Source organism: Dermacentor albipictus, chromosome 10 (assembly GCF_038994185.2).
Source record: "Dermacentor albipictus isolate Rhodes 1998 colony chromosome 10, USDA_Dalb.pri_finalv2, whole genome shotgun sequence".
Lineage (NCBI taxonomy): Eukaryota > Metazoa > Arthropoda > Arachnida > Ixodida > Ixodidae > Dermacentor > Dermacentor albipictus.
The window spans coordinates 21,923,243-21,937,282 of record NC_091830.1 but is presented as its reverse complement, the minus strand read 5'-3'; the positions used below and the strand labels follow the sequence as shown (position 1 = coordinate 21,937,282).

At 45.1% G+C, this 14,040-nt stretch overlaps 1 protein-coding gene across 7 annotated transcripts in view; it reads right to left on the bottom strand.

The window, feature by feature from the left end:
* LOC135919679 (galanin receptor type 1-like) overlaps positions 1 to 14,040 on the bottom strand; it is a 214,602-nt gene that overhangs the window by 172,332 nt on the left and 28,230 nt on the right. For 4 of the 7 annotated variants that reach the window (XM_065453526.2, XM_065453523.1, XM_065453529.1 and 1 more), the window contains exon 2: positions 2,791 to 2,914. The exons of 2 other annotated variants lie outside the window; for them this stretch is intronic. The gene's annotated coding sequence lies outside the window, so the exon portion shown is untranslated. Of the gene's footprint in view, positions 1 to 2,790; positions 2,915 to 3,541; positions 3,619 to 14,040 lie in introns of all 7 variants that reach the window. One more of the 7 variants, XM_065453525.1, reaches the window with a different exon arrangement.

Below are 14,040 nucleotides of genomic sequence, written 5' to 3'. Positions count from 1 at the left end.
CGCAGCGGCGGAACACCTGTGGCTCGGTGCTACTAGTGGCGCATGCGCAGTACTGACTAGGGAGTGAGAGAGAGAGAAATATCAGCGGCGAGGCGCGCGATGTGACGTCATGTACCTCCTCAGAGCACCGCCTTGGCGAAATCGCAAGTTCGCGGCCAGTAAAGCGTTCGCTTTAAAAGTATGTTTACGCCTAGCAGATGGAGCAATAGTATCGCACAACGTTAATGCTGAATGCTGTGGCGCCGTCAACTTTGTGGGAATCCATACGTTATCGAGCTACGGTGTCGGGTCTCTAGGACTACAGCATTTTCGGAGCAAACAATTGATATCGATAACAACGTTCAAACATTGAGTATGCTTTGTCCTCAGCATGAGACGAAACTCGCTGAAGGCCCATGCCACCACAGCATCGATCAATGACGAAGTCTGTGGGGCCATCTGCTGAGGTGGAAATGAACATACTATCTTCATTCTGTGCAGTCTCTTTAGCCAGTACTGGGCAGTGTTGAAGATATATGAACCTTAGATACTATCTTGAATGCTCTTTGGTTATCGCATCTATATCATGATAGGGTATCTTGTATCTGTATCATGATACGGCTGGCGAGAATTATATCAGTATCTGCATTTTCGATACATGAAAGAATGCATCGTGTATCTTACGATACAAGATACTGCTTTCGCAACATCACCATGCGAAACTGCAAACGTTGCGTGAACTCCGCATCTCAAGCTGATACTCCTGTGATTTAGCCACACGAATAAAACTAAAGGCACCAACATCCTTCTACTTTTCCGCCAGAGCCCTCCAGCGAAGGCAGACGATAAGGCCAGCGCGTTTCTATTGGTGAAGTAAGGTCACGTGGTGGCGGTCACACGGTCTCCACAAGAACAAGCGCGCGAACTTGTGCGTTCAGCTGACCTTTTTTTCTTGATTTCTTGTTGTTAGCTGCGTCGCTGGCATGACAGTTGGTCACAGCTATCATACTGTACTGCGTACGCCAATGCGTGCGGTGTCTCGCTCGCTAGTTCTGATGCCGCTATTTTGTGTTATCGAAGTCTTCCTTGTATGGCGCTTTCTTACTAAGTCTGACGAATGCATGAATGGCGTTGCCATACATCTGGTGGATTTCACATATTATTGTGTAGTCAAAATATTATACCTTGAACAAGAAAGGCCACAATCTTTAGATACTAACAGACATTTCATTCCAAACTCCGATCAAACAAGGTTGGTCGGAGTCAAGAAATTTTCAAGCAAACATTTCTGTGCATACGCGTTTGCTGCTACCTTATATACATGTATAGTAAGAAATTTGCAAAGTATCAAAGTATCTTAACATAGAAATGGAAACTATTGTATCAAATACAATAATTGCGCTAGTATATCTTATGTGTATCTAAAATATTTGTTGCCCGGGTATCTTGTGCTGTATCATGATGCAATTGCAAACTGTCTGTGTCAACCTGTCAAACTGTCTTTGTCAACTGTCAACCAACGCCAAAAACAACCCACCTCCAGTATAACGACAAACCCTTATGGCATCTGCCAGGCAAATAAACGCAAGTACAGTATCCCACATTAAATATGTCATTTTAAATTGACCTATTGGTTCATCCATTCACGGTACCTTTAGCATTTCACATAAAAATTGTCTTTTCGGGTGCGTATCGCAACGATAGAACCACCAACGTCGCTTAGACGAAACCTGCAGGCGTCCAACATTATTATGCCCAAACTGGATGAACGTGCGTTGCTAGGCAACTGTAAAGGAATTAGCCCGGGCACAATGACAGCCTCTCATTAAGCGGCACTTTGAATCACAAAAGAGCAAACGGTGTCTTACAATAAAATGTAATATCAACTCACGCCTCTGAGATTGCTCGCTGAAGTTGCATTGGATCTTCCAAAAGAGATCGAAGCATCTGCTTTGACAATGGCATCACTCAGCTACAACTGCAGGGCGAAAGACAAGAAGAGAACTCGTAGGGATAACTGTATTATCTACTGATTCAATGAAGCAGCAAGCATACGGCATTTTAAATTTCATTGTCGCTACCGAATGAGCTTCCTTGAGCCAGTCTTCAGGGAACAATAAGCTGACAAATTAGACGCCATAAGTTTTTTTTTTGTTTATTCTAATGACCGGGTAAGAACTCCGGAGAATAGCCCACGCAAGTGCTGTCGCAACTCCTACAGCAGCTAATGAATAAGCGGAACAAAGGAAGGAAGGTCTGAGAAAAGCGAAAAGGAATGATGCGCTTAAAGAGAGAAAGAAATGATACTTTGCAAACGCAAACCTGCATCCTCGGCAAAATGAATTAAATCCGAGCGCATACTCCTCCGCCCATTTTCCACATGCCCCCGTGTTGTGTACAATCGATATGACGCCTACACACTTGCACATACACTTAAAGATACGCATTAACGTACATTGTCATGATATATCTGGCAACCGGTCTAGTTTGTAGTGATTTATTGTGAATGCTGTAGGGGGCTGAAGACAAGACCAGCGCCGACCCTGTTTGCATCATTATTGTCGCCTTTGTCCAATGCCGCCTTCCTAATAATACATTGTGCCACTGAAGGCGGCGGTTATACACACTCTCACACATACGCACACTACCGGCCCATTTCACTGGCAGAACAGGAGTGCAGGCAAATAGCAAGGAAGAGCGGAGCAGTAGGTCGCAGCGAGACTGCGGCAGCTGGCTTTTCCATTGAGAAGTTCCGTGTGCTACGAGAGCAGGTGGGAGGGTAAAGGTACATCACGTGACCGAATCGCTTACCCTCTCAGCATGCATCCTTTTGCGGCGAACACTGGTGAACAGGCTTGCAGTCTGCGGCACAAATGGAGGCCTGAGTACCGTGAATGACCTTCCTGGCTACATCCAGCCGAAACCGCGCATGGTTCTGCGAAAAAAAAAAGGAAACCACGATTTGTTCAACGTACGTGTTTGGCGCCTATCCATGGCCACGGAAACAAAATCAAAACAAAATAATATGACGCGTTCCCATCACGTGACATCACGCGCAGTTGAATCATAGCTCTGGTGCTCCTGTTCGCCCATTAGAACGCAGCTACTCTCGAGAGAGCACTCTGGGAACTCTTTCGAGTGCTGCTGCTCACCCACTGGAATGCGCCTTAAATGAGTAACAGTGAAAAAAAAATTTAAATAAATTATGGGGTTTTACGTGCCAAAACCACTTTCTGATTATGAGGCACGCCATAGGGGAGGACTCCGGAAATTTCGACCACCTAGGGCTCTATAACATGCACCTAAATCTAAGTACACGAGTGTTTTGTCATTTCGCCCCCATCGAGATGAGGCCACCGTGGCCGGGATTCGATCCCGCGAGAGCGACAATCCTGCCTAGAGACAGGTTTGGCGTGACGTAGTACTACGCCCGGTGAGGTGGTGACGGATCAAAGAGAATGAGTCACAGTTGGAGAAAGCACAGATGATTGCACGAATGTCTATGTGCGCCAAAGCGCCCCGGAGCACCCTCACCCACGTAAACACAGAAGCGCATACGCACCTACGCCTGCACACGGGTGGGAATTTCGTCGTTGAACGACTGAAGCATGACCGGTTTCCGAACAGATTAATGCTCGGCTGAAAAAAAAATTATTATATATATATATATATATATATATATATATATATATATATATATATATATATATATATATATATATATATATATATTAGGGGTGTGCGAATATTCGAAATTTCGAATACGAATCGAATATTTTCCTTATTCGAAGCGCATTCGATTCGAGAAATGCATATTCGTAAATTACCGAATATTCGAGGACGGCCGAATAATGGTCGAAACGGCGGATATTCGGACAGACTGAATAATTTAGCAATTAACGAATTATATGCTTGCTCCGCATTCTCCTAAGAACATGTTTATTCACTGAGATCTTCACATGATCCGCTCATTATCTGTATGCTCTGCATCAAGATGGCAAATTGGGCCAGTTGGTTGGGATTCATAGTAAGGTTCGTTACAGCGCAACACAAAGCAAGGACAAAAGAAGGTACCAAACGACGACACAGCGTTACAGCACTGTGATCTTAAGTGCTGTAACGAACCTTACTATGAATGTGTACGCTCTGTTCCAGTCTACTGCATCAGGCCCGTGAGACATGATCGGTTTCGATTTTTTTTAACAAGCTTTATTCCAGGGCTCTTTCATAACAATATATGATGTACTTTCGGGCTTTGTAAGTATGCGCAATAAAATATGCAACTAAAAAATGTTACCTGGACAAATGTTGTCACAGTGCATAGAGAGCCCTTACTTTGTGAACATGTTGAGCAGTCAATTTTCCTTCGCGATAATCAGTAACAAGCGTTTACCTGACAGAGCATTACCTGACATTACCTGAGTGCATTACCTATAATGAGTGCCTCTTTAACCTGGAGCAACCTCGTAAAATGCAATATTATTTTTAAAATGGTAATAAAGCTATTGTTACCTAGTTTTGCAATTTTTAAATACTACACATATATTCGATATTCGAAGACAGTTGTTCGCCTTATTCGTATTCGAAAATTTCAATATTCGCACACCACCAATATATATATATATATATATATATATATATATATATATATATATATATATATATATATATATATATATATATATATATATATATATATATAGCCAAAATCGTCGCCTGTAGCCGTCCTTTCTCTTATAAAAACGGTGCCTTTTTTTTCTATATTACTTTTTGTGGCAAACAGGAGAGAGACAGTCTCGCAATGCATTGAAGTAAGATTCGTGTCCTTACAGCAAAGCAAAAGAGGACAAAGTTACAAAGCCTTCTTAGGAATTTCTGGTACTCCGCCTGGCGGTAAGGTTCCATGGGAGACAAGCATTCGATTCCTTTGGCACAGGAGCAGAACGCTTGAATTATTTTGGAGCAACACTATGAACGAAGAAGAATGAATTAATAGTAGTCATGACAATGAAAAGAACAAGCCCACTTATTTTTTTAGCTGACCCATATTCAAACTGCCCGACTAAAGCTCCCTTCAAGCCTGCAACGCGAGAGATTTTTGGGGCAAGAACTTTTTGTACACTTCTTCCTTTTCTAGACGGTGTAATCATTTTTGGTGAAATGCGATTTTACAGAAAAACACTTGCCCAAAGGCCCATCAGTGCCGTGATGGTCTTGTACGCTCCAATTTTTTAAATAATTTTTGTCTTCATGGAGGAAGATGGTATGGGACGTCATGGCTACAAAACGGTGGAGTGTCTGCAAAGATACAATGTCTGCCCAAGGAAGATCCTTCCGTCTTTCCAGTGCTTACTTAGATCCTTTCATATGGGAAACATTTTTTTGATTCCCACTTTTCAGTCGGTTTAGTCACACCCTAACTTGGTGGACTATTAGGGAATTGAGAAGTATAATTTTTGTTCACAGGATGTTTCCTTGTAAAAGAATTCACAGGAGTTTTTTTTTCCCATGTCCGCTGCACTCAAAATATCTTCTGTTTCAGGCCAAGATGCACACCGGAAGGTTTTATTATTGTGTGAAATTTAGTCCAAAAAGTGGAAATAGGCCAAAAGCCGGAAGCCATCAGCGCCCTTTGCTGCCGTCGGTGAGTAAAACGGCGCTCGACAGATGGCAGCACCAAGCCACGACAAAGCGGCGGATTGCCGCTGCAGCTGCTTTTTGGTCAAGTGATCTACACAGTTCGGGCACCCCGCGACATCCCATGGAACTTGAATTCTTATTTACTTCCACCATGGAGGATGCTTGTCGAGAGGGTTTGTCCTCTGGATTAGAGGAAGTAATCAAGTATGCAATGCCACACGCCACGCGCACGGTCACGGTTTCGTCGAAGCACACGGAATTGGATATAGAGTTGGAGCGACTTCGTGCGCGCCGTCGTCGTGCGGAGCGGCGTTACCGGCGTACAAAGTCCATCGAAGATCTTAGGACAGCCAGACGACTACAAAAGAAACTTCAACGTCGCATGGATAGATTGGCATCTCGACGTTGGGCAAGATTTTGCCAGTCACTAGACCCCCGAAAGCCACTTTCCCACATCTGGAGAACCATACGTGGTCTACGTTCCTTCCCTGAACAACGCTTCCCATTCAAGGCGCTGGCGCTTTTCCAGGGGCGGCTAGAGGCTGATGTTGCAGAAGACTTTTGTGCAAGGATCGCTGGCCAAGCAACCGGTCCAGGCTCTCCAGCCCCCAGTCGCATCCCTGTTTCACGTGACGGCCGCATGGATCTTCCATTCATAATGGAGGAACTAGAAGCGGCTCTTGCTCTATGCAGGTGTTCTTCATCCGCGGGACCAGATGGAATATCCTACCGCGCCTTGAACAACCTGAGTGATGGCGCACGGAGAGAACTGTTACATCTCTACAACTTATCTTGGCAGGATGGCATAGTTCCCGAATAATGGAAGATAAGCCGCTTGGTCCCTCTCCTGAAGCAAGGCAAGTCCCCACTTGAAACCACCTCATACCGCCCAATAGCGCTGGCCAGCTGTGTGGGAAAGATAATGGAAAAGATGATCCTTGCCCGCTTGGAGTGGTACCTGGAGCACTACAACATGTTACCGAATTGCATGGCTGGTTTTCGTCGAGATCGCTCTTCCATAGACAGTGTTGTTGATCTCGCTACGTACGTCCAGCTTCAAAAGTCGCGCAAAAGATTATCTGCAGCTCTGTTCTTGGATGTCAAGGGGGCATACGATAACGTATCTCACGAGGCTATCCTCGATGCTCTTGAGATGGTTGGCCTAGGTGGTCGAGTTTTCCAATGGATCTCTCATTACCGTTTTATGAGATCGTTCTTTGTCTGTACCGGTGATGGTAAAACCGCACTACACTACACGTACCGAGGTGTACCTCAAGGCGGTGTACTAAGCCCTACCCTATTCAACCTCACACTCATTGGTCTCGTTGATCATCTGCCAGCAGCTATCAAGATATCAATGTACGCACGACATATGTATATGGACCTCAGGTATGACACGTCCTCAGATACGTGCAAGACATCAAAAGCTACCACTCTAACAGCTCTATACCTCCGCAACCAGGGTCTTGAAATCTCGTCAGACAAATGTGCACTGATGGCGTTCACTCGCAAACCAATGACACCCTACGCCATATCAATAAATGGCCAGATAATTTCTTATGAGAAGACTCACAAATTTCTTGGCATAATCATTGATAGAGATCTCTCATGGAGCCCGCACGTTACCTACTTGAAAAAGCGTCTGACAGCAATCTCCCAACTTTTCAAGTTTCTGGGAGGAAAGACTTGGGGAATGTCAGTGCATGCAATGTTGGAATTGTACAGGGCTCTTTTTCTGGGCTTCTTGAGATACAGTTTGCCAGTACTGGCCAACACCTGCCAAACAAATCTTCGTGCTCTACAGGCTATTCAAGCTCGGGCTCTCAGGGTTTGTCTTGGTTTGCCAAAATGCACATCGACAGCAGCGACTATTGCGATTGCTCAGGACCAACCTATACAAACACACATTGCGGTAGAAGTGTTGAGAGTGCACATTAGGCATGTTGCCCCTGCCTGTACCCACCATCTGGCAACACTACCATCAGAAAGGCCGCAGGCAGCTTTTTGTACTACGATTTCGGAGTATTACACCTGCCTCCCATCAGGCTACACCCCCGCAACTAAGCCATCGATTCCTCCATGGTGTTTGGCTCGACCCGCAGTGCACCTCACCGTACCAGGAATCAGGAAAAAATCTGAGCTGTCATCACCAGCTCTTAAACAACTAACTCTGCTTCTTTTGCACGAGACGTACGCCGAACACGTACATATTTATACTGATGGATCGGCAACTCTCCAGTGTTCCTCTGGAGCCGTGGTCTTCCCAGCGAAAGCCACCACCATCAGTTTCAAGACATGTCACCCAACGACACCGATGGCTGCGGAACTTGCAGCCCTTCGCGCTGCACTTCGTCTCGTCAACCAAGAACAACCTCGAAGGTGGTCAATATTCAGTGACTCCAAGACTGCACTGCAATCTTTGCTATCGGCCCTGCGCCGCGGACCACACGAACAACTGGTATTTGAGATTAGAGAACTCATTCATACCTTAAGTGACAAAGGACACCACGGGACATTTCAGTGGCTTCCAAGTCACTGCGGAGTCATAGGGAACGAACACGCTGATAACGCTGCTCGGTCGGCTCTTCAAGGGGACGAAGAGGAGCCGATACCGTTATCAAGGACAGATGCCGCTCGGAAACTTCGTATTATCAGCCGTCACATCACGTTATCCTTGTGGAACGCTGGAAGTTTTCACAACTACCGACTCCACCATCTTGACTCCTCCCTACGCCTTTGTATTGCAGCTGGGCTCTGTCGTCGCGAAGCTACCCTGCTTTGTCGACTATGGCTAGGGGTGGCTTTCACCAAGTCTTTCGCTTACCGAATCGGATGGGCCGACGACGTCTCGTGTGAGGCCTGTGGTAACGAGGAGACTTTTCAACACCTTGTTTGTGACTGTCCTCGATATACTTTACAGAGACAATCACTTGCAACTGCGATAGCGCGCTTTGACCAAAGACCTCTCACAGAGGAACTCATTTTCAGATACCGCCATCATAAGCCATCACAGCAGAGGGCGACGAGGGCACTGTTGAGGTTCTTGAGGGAGACAGAACTGGACAGGCGACTGTAGCCTGAACAGATGTTGATAGTGCTACAAGTGTCAGTGTGCTGTGCGATGACAGTGTTCGGTGACAGTGACCGATTGTGATTGTGTGTCTATGCTCCTTCCTTTCCTTATCTCTACTTTGTTTCCACTTTACCTCCCCCTCCCTTCTCTCCCCAGCGTAGGGTAGCCAACCGGATTTTTCTTCTCTGGTTAACCTCCCTGCCTTTCCCCTTTCCTCTCTCTCTCTCTCTCTGCTACTTGCAGTTTGTGCGAGTTTAGCAAGCCAGCAGAACCAGCGCTGCACTGCGCGATCAAAAAAGTACTGAAACGCCAAAGCTTGGGCGGCGCAGAGTCGAGTGAAAACGAAACCTCTCGAACGATCGCGTCGTTGTCAACTGCAATTTCAATGAGTTGTCTTCTCTAAACATGAAATGGAACTGGACAAGTAGCATTTTATTTCGTTTTATAACATAATATGATGATGTTTTTTGCAACGAGTAGTTGAGCACTAGTGGCAGAATTTAACTGAGGAGTGCTTTCGTCATCGGGCAAGTGCTTGAATGTTTCGGGGGACTCTAATAATGTCCTGCATTTACCTCGATTTCTCAATTATTAAGGCTCTGTTCGCTATAATATCGACGCCTTAGAGATTATCCACCACTAATCTATCACTTTAGTTTGACTTAGTATTTGCCGTTAGTGTCTCTTTAAGTGTGGAAACACTTTTACAGCTTACAGCGAATATATTCAAAAATGAATAAATTGCTCTGTGTCAGGGTAAATCGTATATTGAAATGCAAGGCACACTAGACGAAAACGAATGAAGCACAGCGGAGTCTCTCCAGAGTGCAGAACTTTCCTCGTGCTACCCCTTTCTGGCTGGATATGCGCAAGTATGCCAACCAACGACAAACCATTCGTGTTTCACGTCATGTCGTATCAGCAATAGTGAGGGTACGCAATTCGGCGTCCGCAACGCAGAGATCACGATGCACCATTCACGGTGCATTAACCATCTATTTTCTTGGCGACCACCATTTGCAGCCTTGCTACCCATGCGCGGCGCGTCTTTGTTCCGTACTTCTTGAAGCTCCTGCCAACCTACGCTCTTGCGATAGTCTAATGAGCGTGCTGACATCGATCCTCGCCTGTCAATAGAAAAAGACCTACGGAGACTGGCTACACTCCAGGCTACGTCGCGAAATAAACCCTTCACCTAGACGCGTTCGATGGGAGAGGCTTGTTCAGCAACCGTTCATACATCACCCCGGATTGCGTTGCGCATACTCCCAGAACCGCCACGCATTTCCCCACGCGTCATCCCAAACCCGGTCCCTTCGGCGTCAGGGAAAGACCGGCCTGCTCAGAACATTGCGACAGGGTTGTCCAGCGCAAGGTTTGTTTTCTCTCGTCTCTAGCGGCTGTACCCACGCGTTGTGGATGTACGCGTGAACTTGAGATGTATTCTCGCAACGTTCATTGCAAGACTGTGGTTCTCTGAAACTTTTTCACCGCTTCGTGCGCAGGCTCCACGATCTCCTCGAGCGCAGCTATTACGTAAGTGAGCCGAAAACAATCCCCGATAAACCATCATGTCTAGCGACCCTCCGGATCTTAAGGCGTAGAGCTTCTCTTCGCTCTTTCAACCGTTTTCGTGGGAGTAAACGGTGGTCTGCGGTGGTGGGACTTTGAGTGCTGGCACAAAGGCGTTGTTGCGAAACGCGCGTCTTTTCCCGCAAGCAACGGTAAGTCGTACAATGGGCTCCGTGCAAATATTTTTGTTTTCTCTTAAAGCATTCGTGTATGAATTCATCACTGGGACTGTCCGCTTTCAACATCGCCGTTTGTATTTTGTGTGTGCGGGGGGGGGGGGGGGGTACGTGTGTTTACGAGTGAGGGCGTTATCTTTGAGTCTGCCTACCGAGTAACCACGCAACACAGTGATTAAGCAGACGAGTAGACAGGGCAACACGCGCGAAAGTTCTACGAAATACAAACGAAAAATCGGGGAGAGCTTTTATCCCCAGTCCCGGATGTAATGGAGCTCATACAGAACCTGCCTTCCCAGGAAAAGGACGCGCTTTGCCTGACGCCACCACCACCAGGCTACGCGCGAGAGAGGACGCTGGCCTTCTTCTTCTCGGAACAATGAGCCTTCACTTTGCGCTCCGCTGCCGACTACTGATGGCCAAATGACCGTTGCACTAGCTGCCGCTTTATCCTCTCCCGGGCTGCTTTTCCTCCAAGGTTACCAGGATGTGTATATAGGAGGCGTAAGCGGCAAACAAACGTAAAATCAGGCGACCGAAGCAGCAGAAGAAACTACAAAATGCCAGAAAAAGGTTAGGCATCGCGTATGCTTGTGTTTTTGTGTGCACGTGTGCCTGCCTTTGCGTATGTATGTATGTATGTATGTATGTATGTATGTATGTATGTATGTATGTATGTATGTATGTATGTATGTATGTATGTATGTATGTATGTATGTATGTATGTATGCAAGCGTGTATGTATGTATGTATGTATGTATGTACGCATTTATGTATGTGCATGAGCGAGTGAGCGAGTGAATGAGTGAGTGAGTGAGTGAGTGAGTGAGTGAGTGAGTGAGTGAGTGAGTGAGTGAGTGAGTGAGTGAGTGAGTGAGTGAGTGAGTGAGTGAGTGAGTGAGTGAGTGAGTGAGTGAGTGAGTGAGTGAGTGAGTGAGTGAGTGAGTGAGTGAGTGAGTGAGTGAGTGAGTGAGTTTGCTCGCGTTTGCAGAAAACGATGCGAAGTCTTGCAAAAAAAAATGGGCGATTAGGAATCCTGCACCCGGCATATATAAACGGGGCGTTCGTCGCATTCTGTGCCCTTTCAACTCAACGCCATTACCATAGACCTCCTCCCCTCCCGCCTTTTCCCCGTTCCTTGCTTTCTCATTCGTGCGTTGTTCTTTCGAGCGTTTCCAGTAGCAGGTAAGAGAGAGAGACAGATGCAGATGGACGATTGTGCAAAGCCCTGAGGCAGCGAGAATCTCTCGGATTGCGCTTGCGTGCTTCGCGTGCCAGCGCTCGTTCAGATTAGGGAGCCCTCGGGGTTTCGGGTCTGCTACACTGGGTTCAATTGCCGCTTAGGAAAATCCCTCGCATCCATTTGGCAACGTGACGTAAGCGATTCTGCGTCAACGGGCACGTATGTGCCCGGTGCGAAGGAACTCGTGCTCCTTGAAAGCGGCAGTCGACGTGAATGGGGAAATACTATAAATCGCCTGCGACTTCTTTTTTTCGTGCTTGCCATTTGTCGATGAACGAGATCTTGTGAGACATTCTTTAAGTCTGTCTGTTCGAAATTTCACCGCTTCGATATGAATTTTTAAATTTCCTGCCATCAGTTTCGAGTAAAATATCACACACTTCCTAGGCACAAGTGAGAATCTACGTGCAGCGAAGCGGTTAATCCGATGCTGTGCAACTAAAATCGACACTGATAGGTGTGTTTTTATTGTAATCATATACACCAGGTATTGCAACTTATGGTTACTTTTTTTGCACCTCAGATTTCATAACCTTGCTCTGAAGCAATGACTGCCTTTATGCGCCGCATCGTTAGGCTATGCCGAAATGCAAATACACTGCAGTTTTAGTTGATGTGCCTGGAATGAGTCTAGGCTGTGATGTGACGAGTAGGAAGGTGATGTCTAATGCTCGTCGGGAAAAGAAGAGTAAAGAGAGGTGCATGAACAATAAATCACGACACGTAACTCAAAGATTATGCACAAATAGTACATATGGTGGAATCTAAGTGAAGCGTAGCATCATATATAATACTTGAAGCGGTTCACTAAATGCCATATGACAAAATGCGATGTATACACATGTCCTAATTTTATGATATGGGTATTGTCACACATCTGCATCAGGCAAAAAAAATTTCACTTTAAGCTTTATTGATATATCATACACTGTGAAGTGAAATGTAGATGAACCATTATTTGGTCCAACACTTGCTTTAAACTTGTTTTTATTGCTTTACGAGGTCCGTAAATGCTTGAGTTTTCTCAAACATAAGCTACCTCAAGCGAAGATGTGGAAATAGTGAGGATAATTGTAGACATATTCGTGTCTTTATAAAAGTAAATGAGGGTTCGACTATTGTCAAACTACTACGTGCTACGAGTAAGAGGAACGATAAAAGGAAAAAAAAAGCAATCGTGAGCTACTCGAACATCCCACGCGGCCTCGTAATCTTTTTGTTGCCACTAGGTGTCACCACATGTAGATTCAGCACACGTTCACTAACCGAGATTAAAGCGCTTTTAGATGCGCTCGAGCATTCTTCAGCATGAATGTCCATGTCTATCTATCTATCTATCTATCTATCTATCTATCTATCTATCTATCTATCTATCTATCTATCTATCTATCTATCTATCTATCTATCTATCTATCTATCTATCTATCTATCTATCTATCTATCTATCTATCTATCTATCTATCTATCTATCTATCTATCTATCTATCTATCTATCTATCTATCTATCTATCTATCTATCTATCTATCTATCTATCTATCTATCTATCTATCTATCTATCTATCTATCTATCTATCTATCTATCTATCTATCTATCTATCTATCTATCTATCTATCTATCTATCTATCTATCTATCTATCTATCTATCTATCTATCTATCTATCTAACCCTTCATCCGTCTGCCTGTCTATCCATCCGATTATCTTTATGTCTGTCCCTCTGTCTTCATGTCTCTCCGTCTGTCTGTCTTTGTGTCGGTCTGTATTAAAACACGTCAAACATCACCGTTAAAAGAAAGATATCCATCTACGGTTGTCTTTACGCGTAGGAGAAATAACCTTCAGAGCAAGGACTGTACCTTCACTTTCAGGACACGCTGTGAAACATTTTAAACTTGAACATGTAAAACGAAAGAATTATTGGGAGATTAGAAAATATGCTTGATGCTCCCTGAACTGACTTTTTCAGGGCAGCAGGAGGTACTGTGACAAATATGTGCACTATGTCACAATGTATTAAATATTTCTAGGAGTATTACACACGCTGTATGCAAGAAACAAGAAGAAAGGGGGTTAACCGAGGGGCCTGATTTTTATTAGTCGTATCATAAGAATCCAGCAAACCCTGACACCAAGGACAACATAGGGGAAATTACTCCTGTTTAATAGATGAAGTAAAGAAATGATAAATTAATGGAAATGAAAGTGGATGAAAAAAACTTGCCGCAGGTGGGGAACGATCCCACAACCTTCGCGTCAATCCATCCAAGGTTGTGGGATCGTTGCCCACCTGCGGCCCGTTGTTTTTTCATCCACTTTCATTTCCTATAACTTATCGTTTCTTTATTTTATTTCTTAG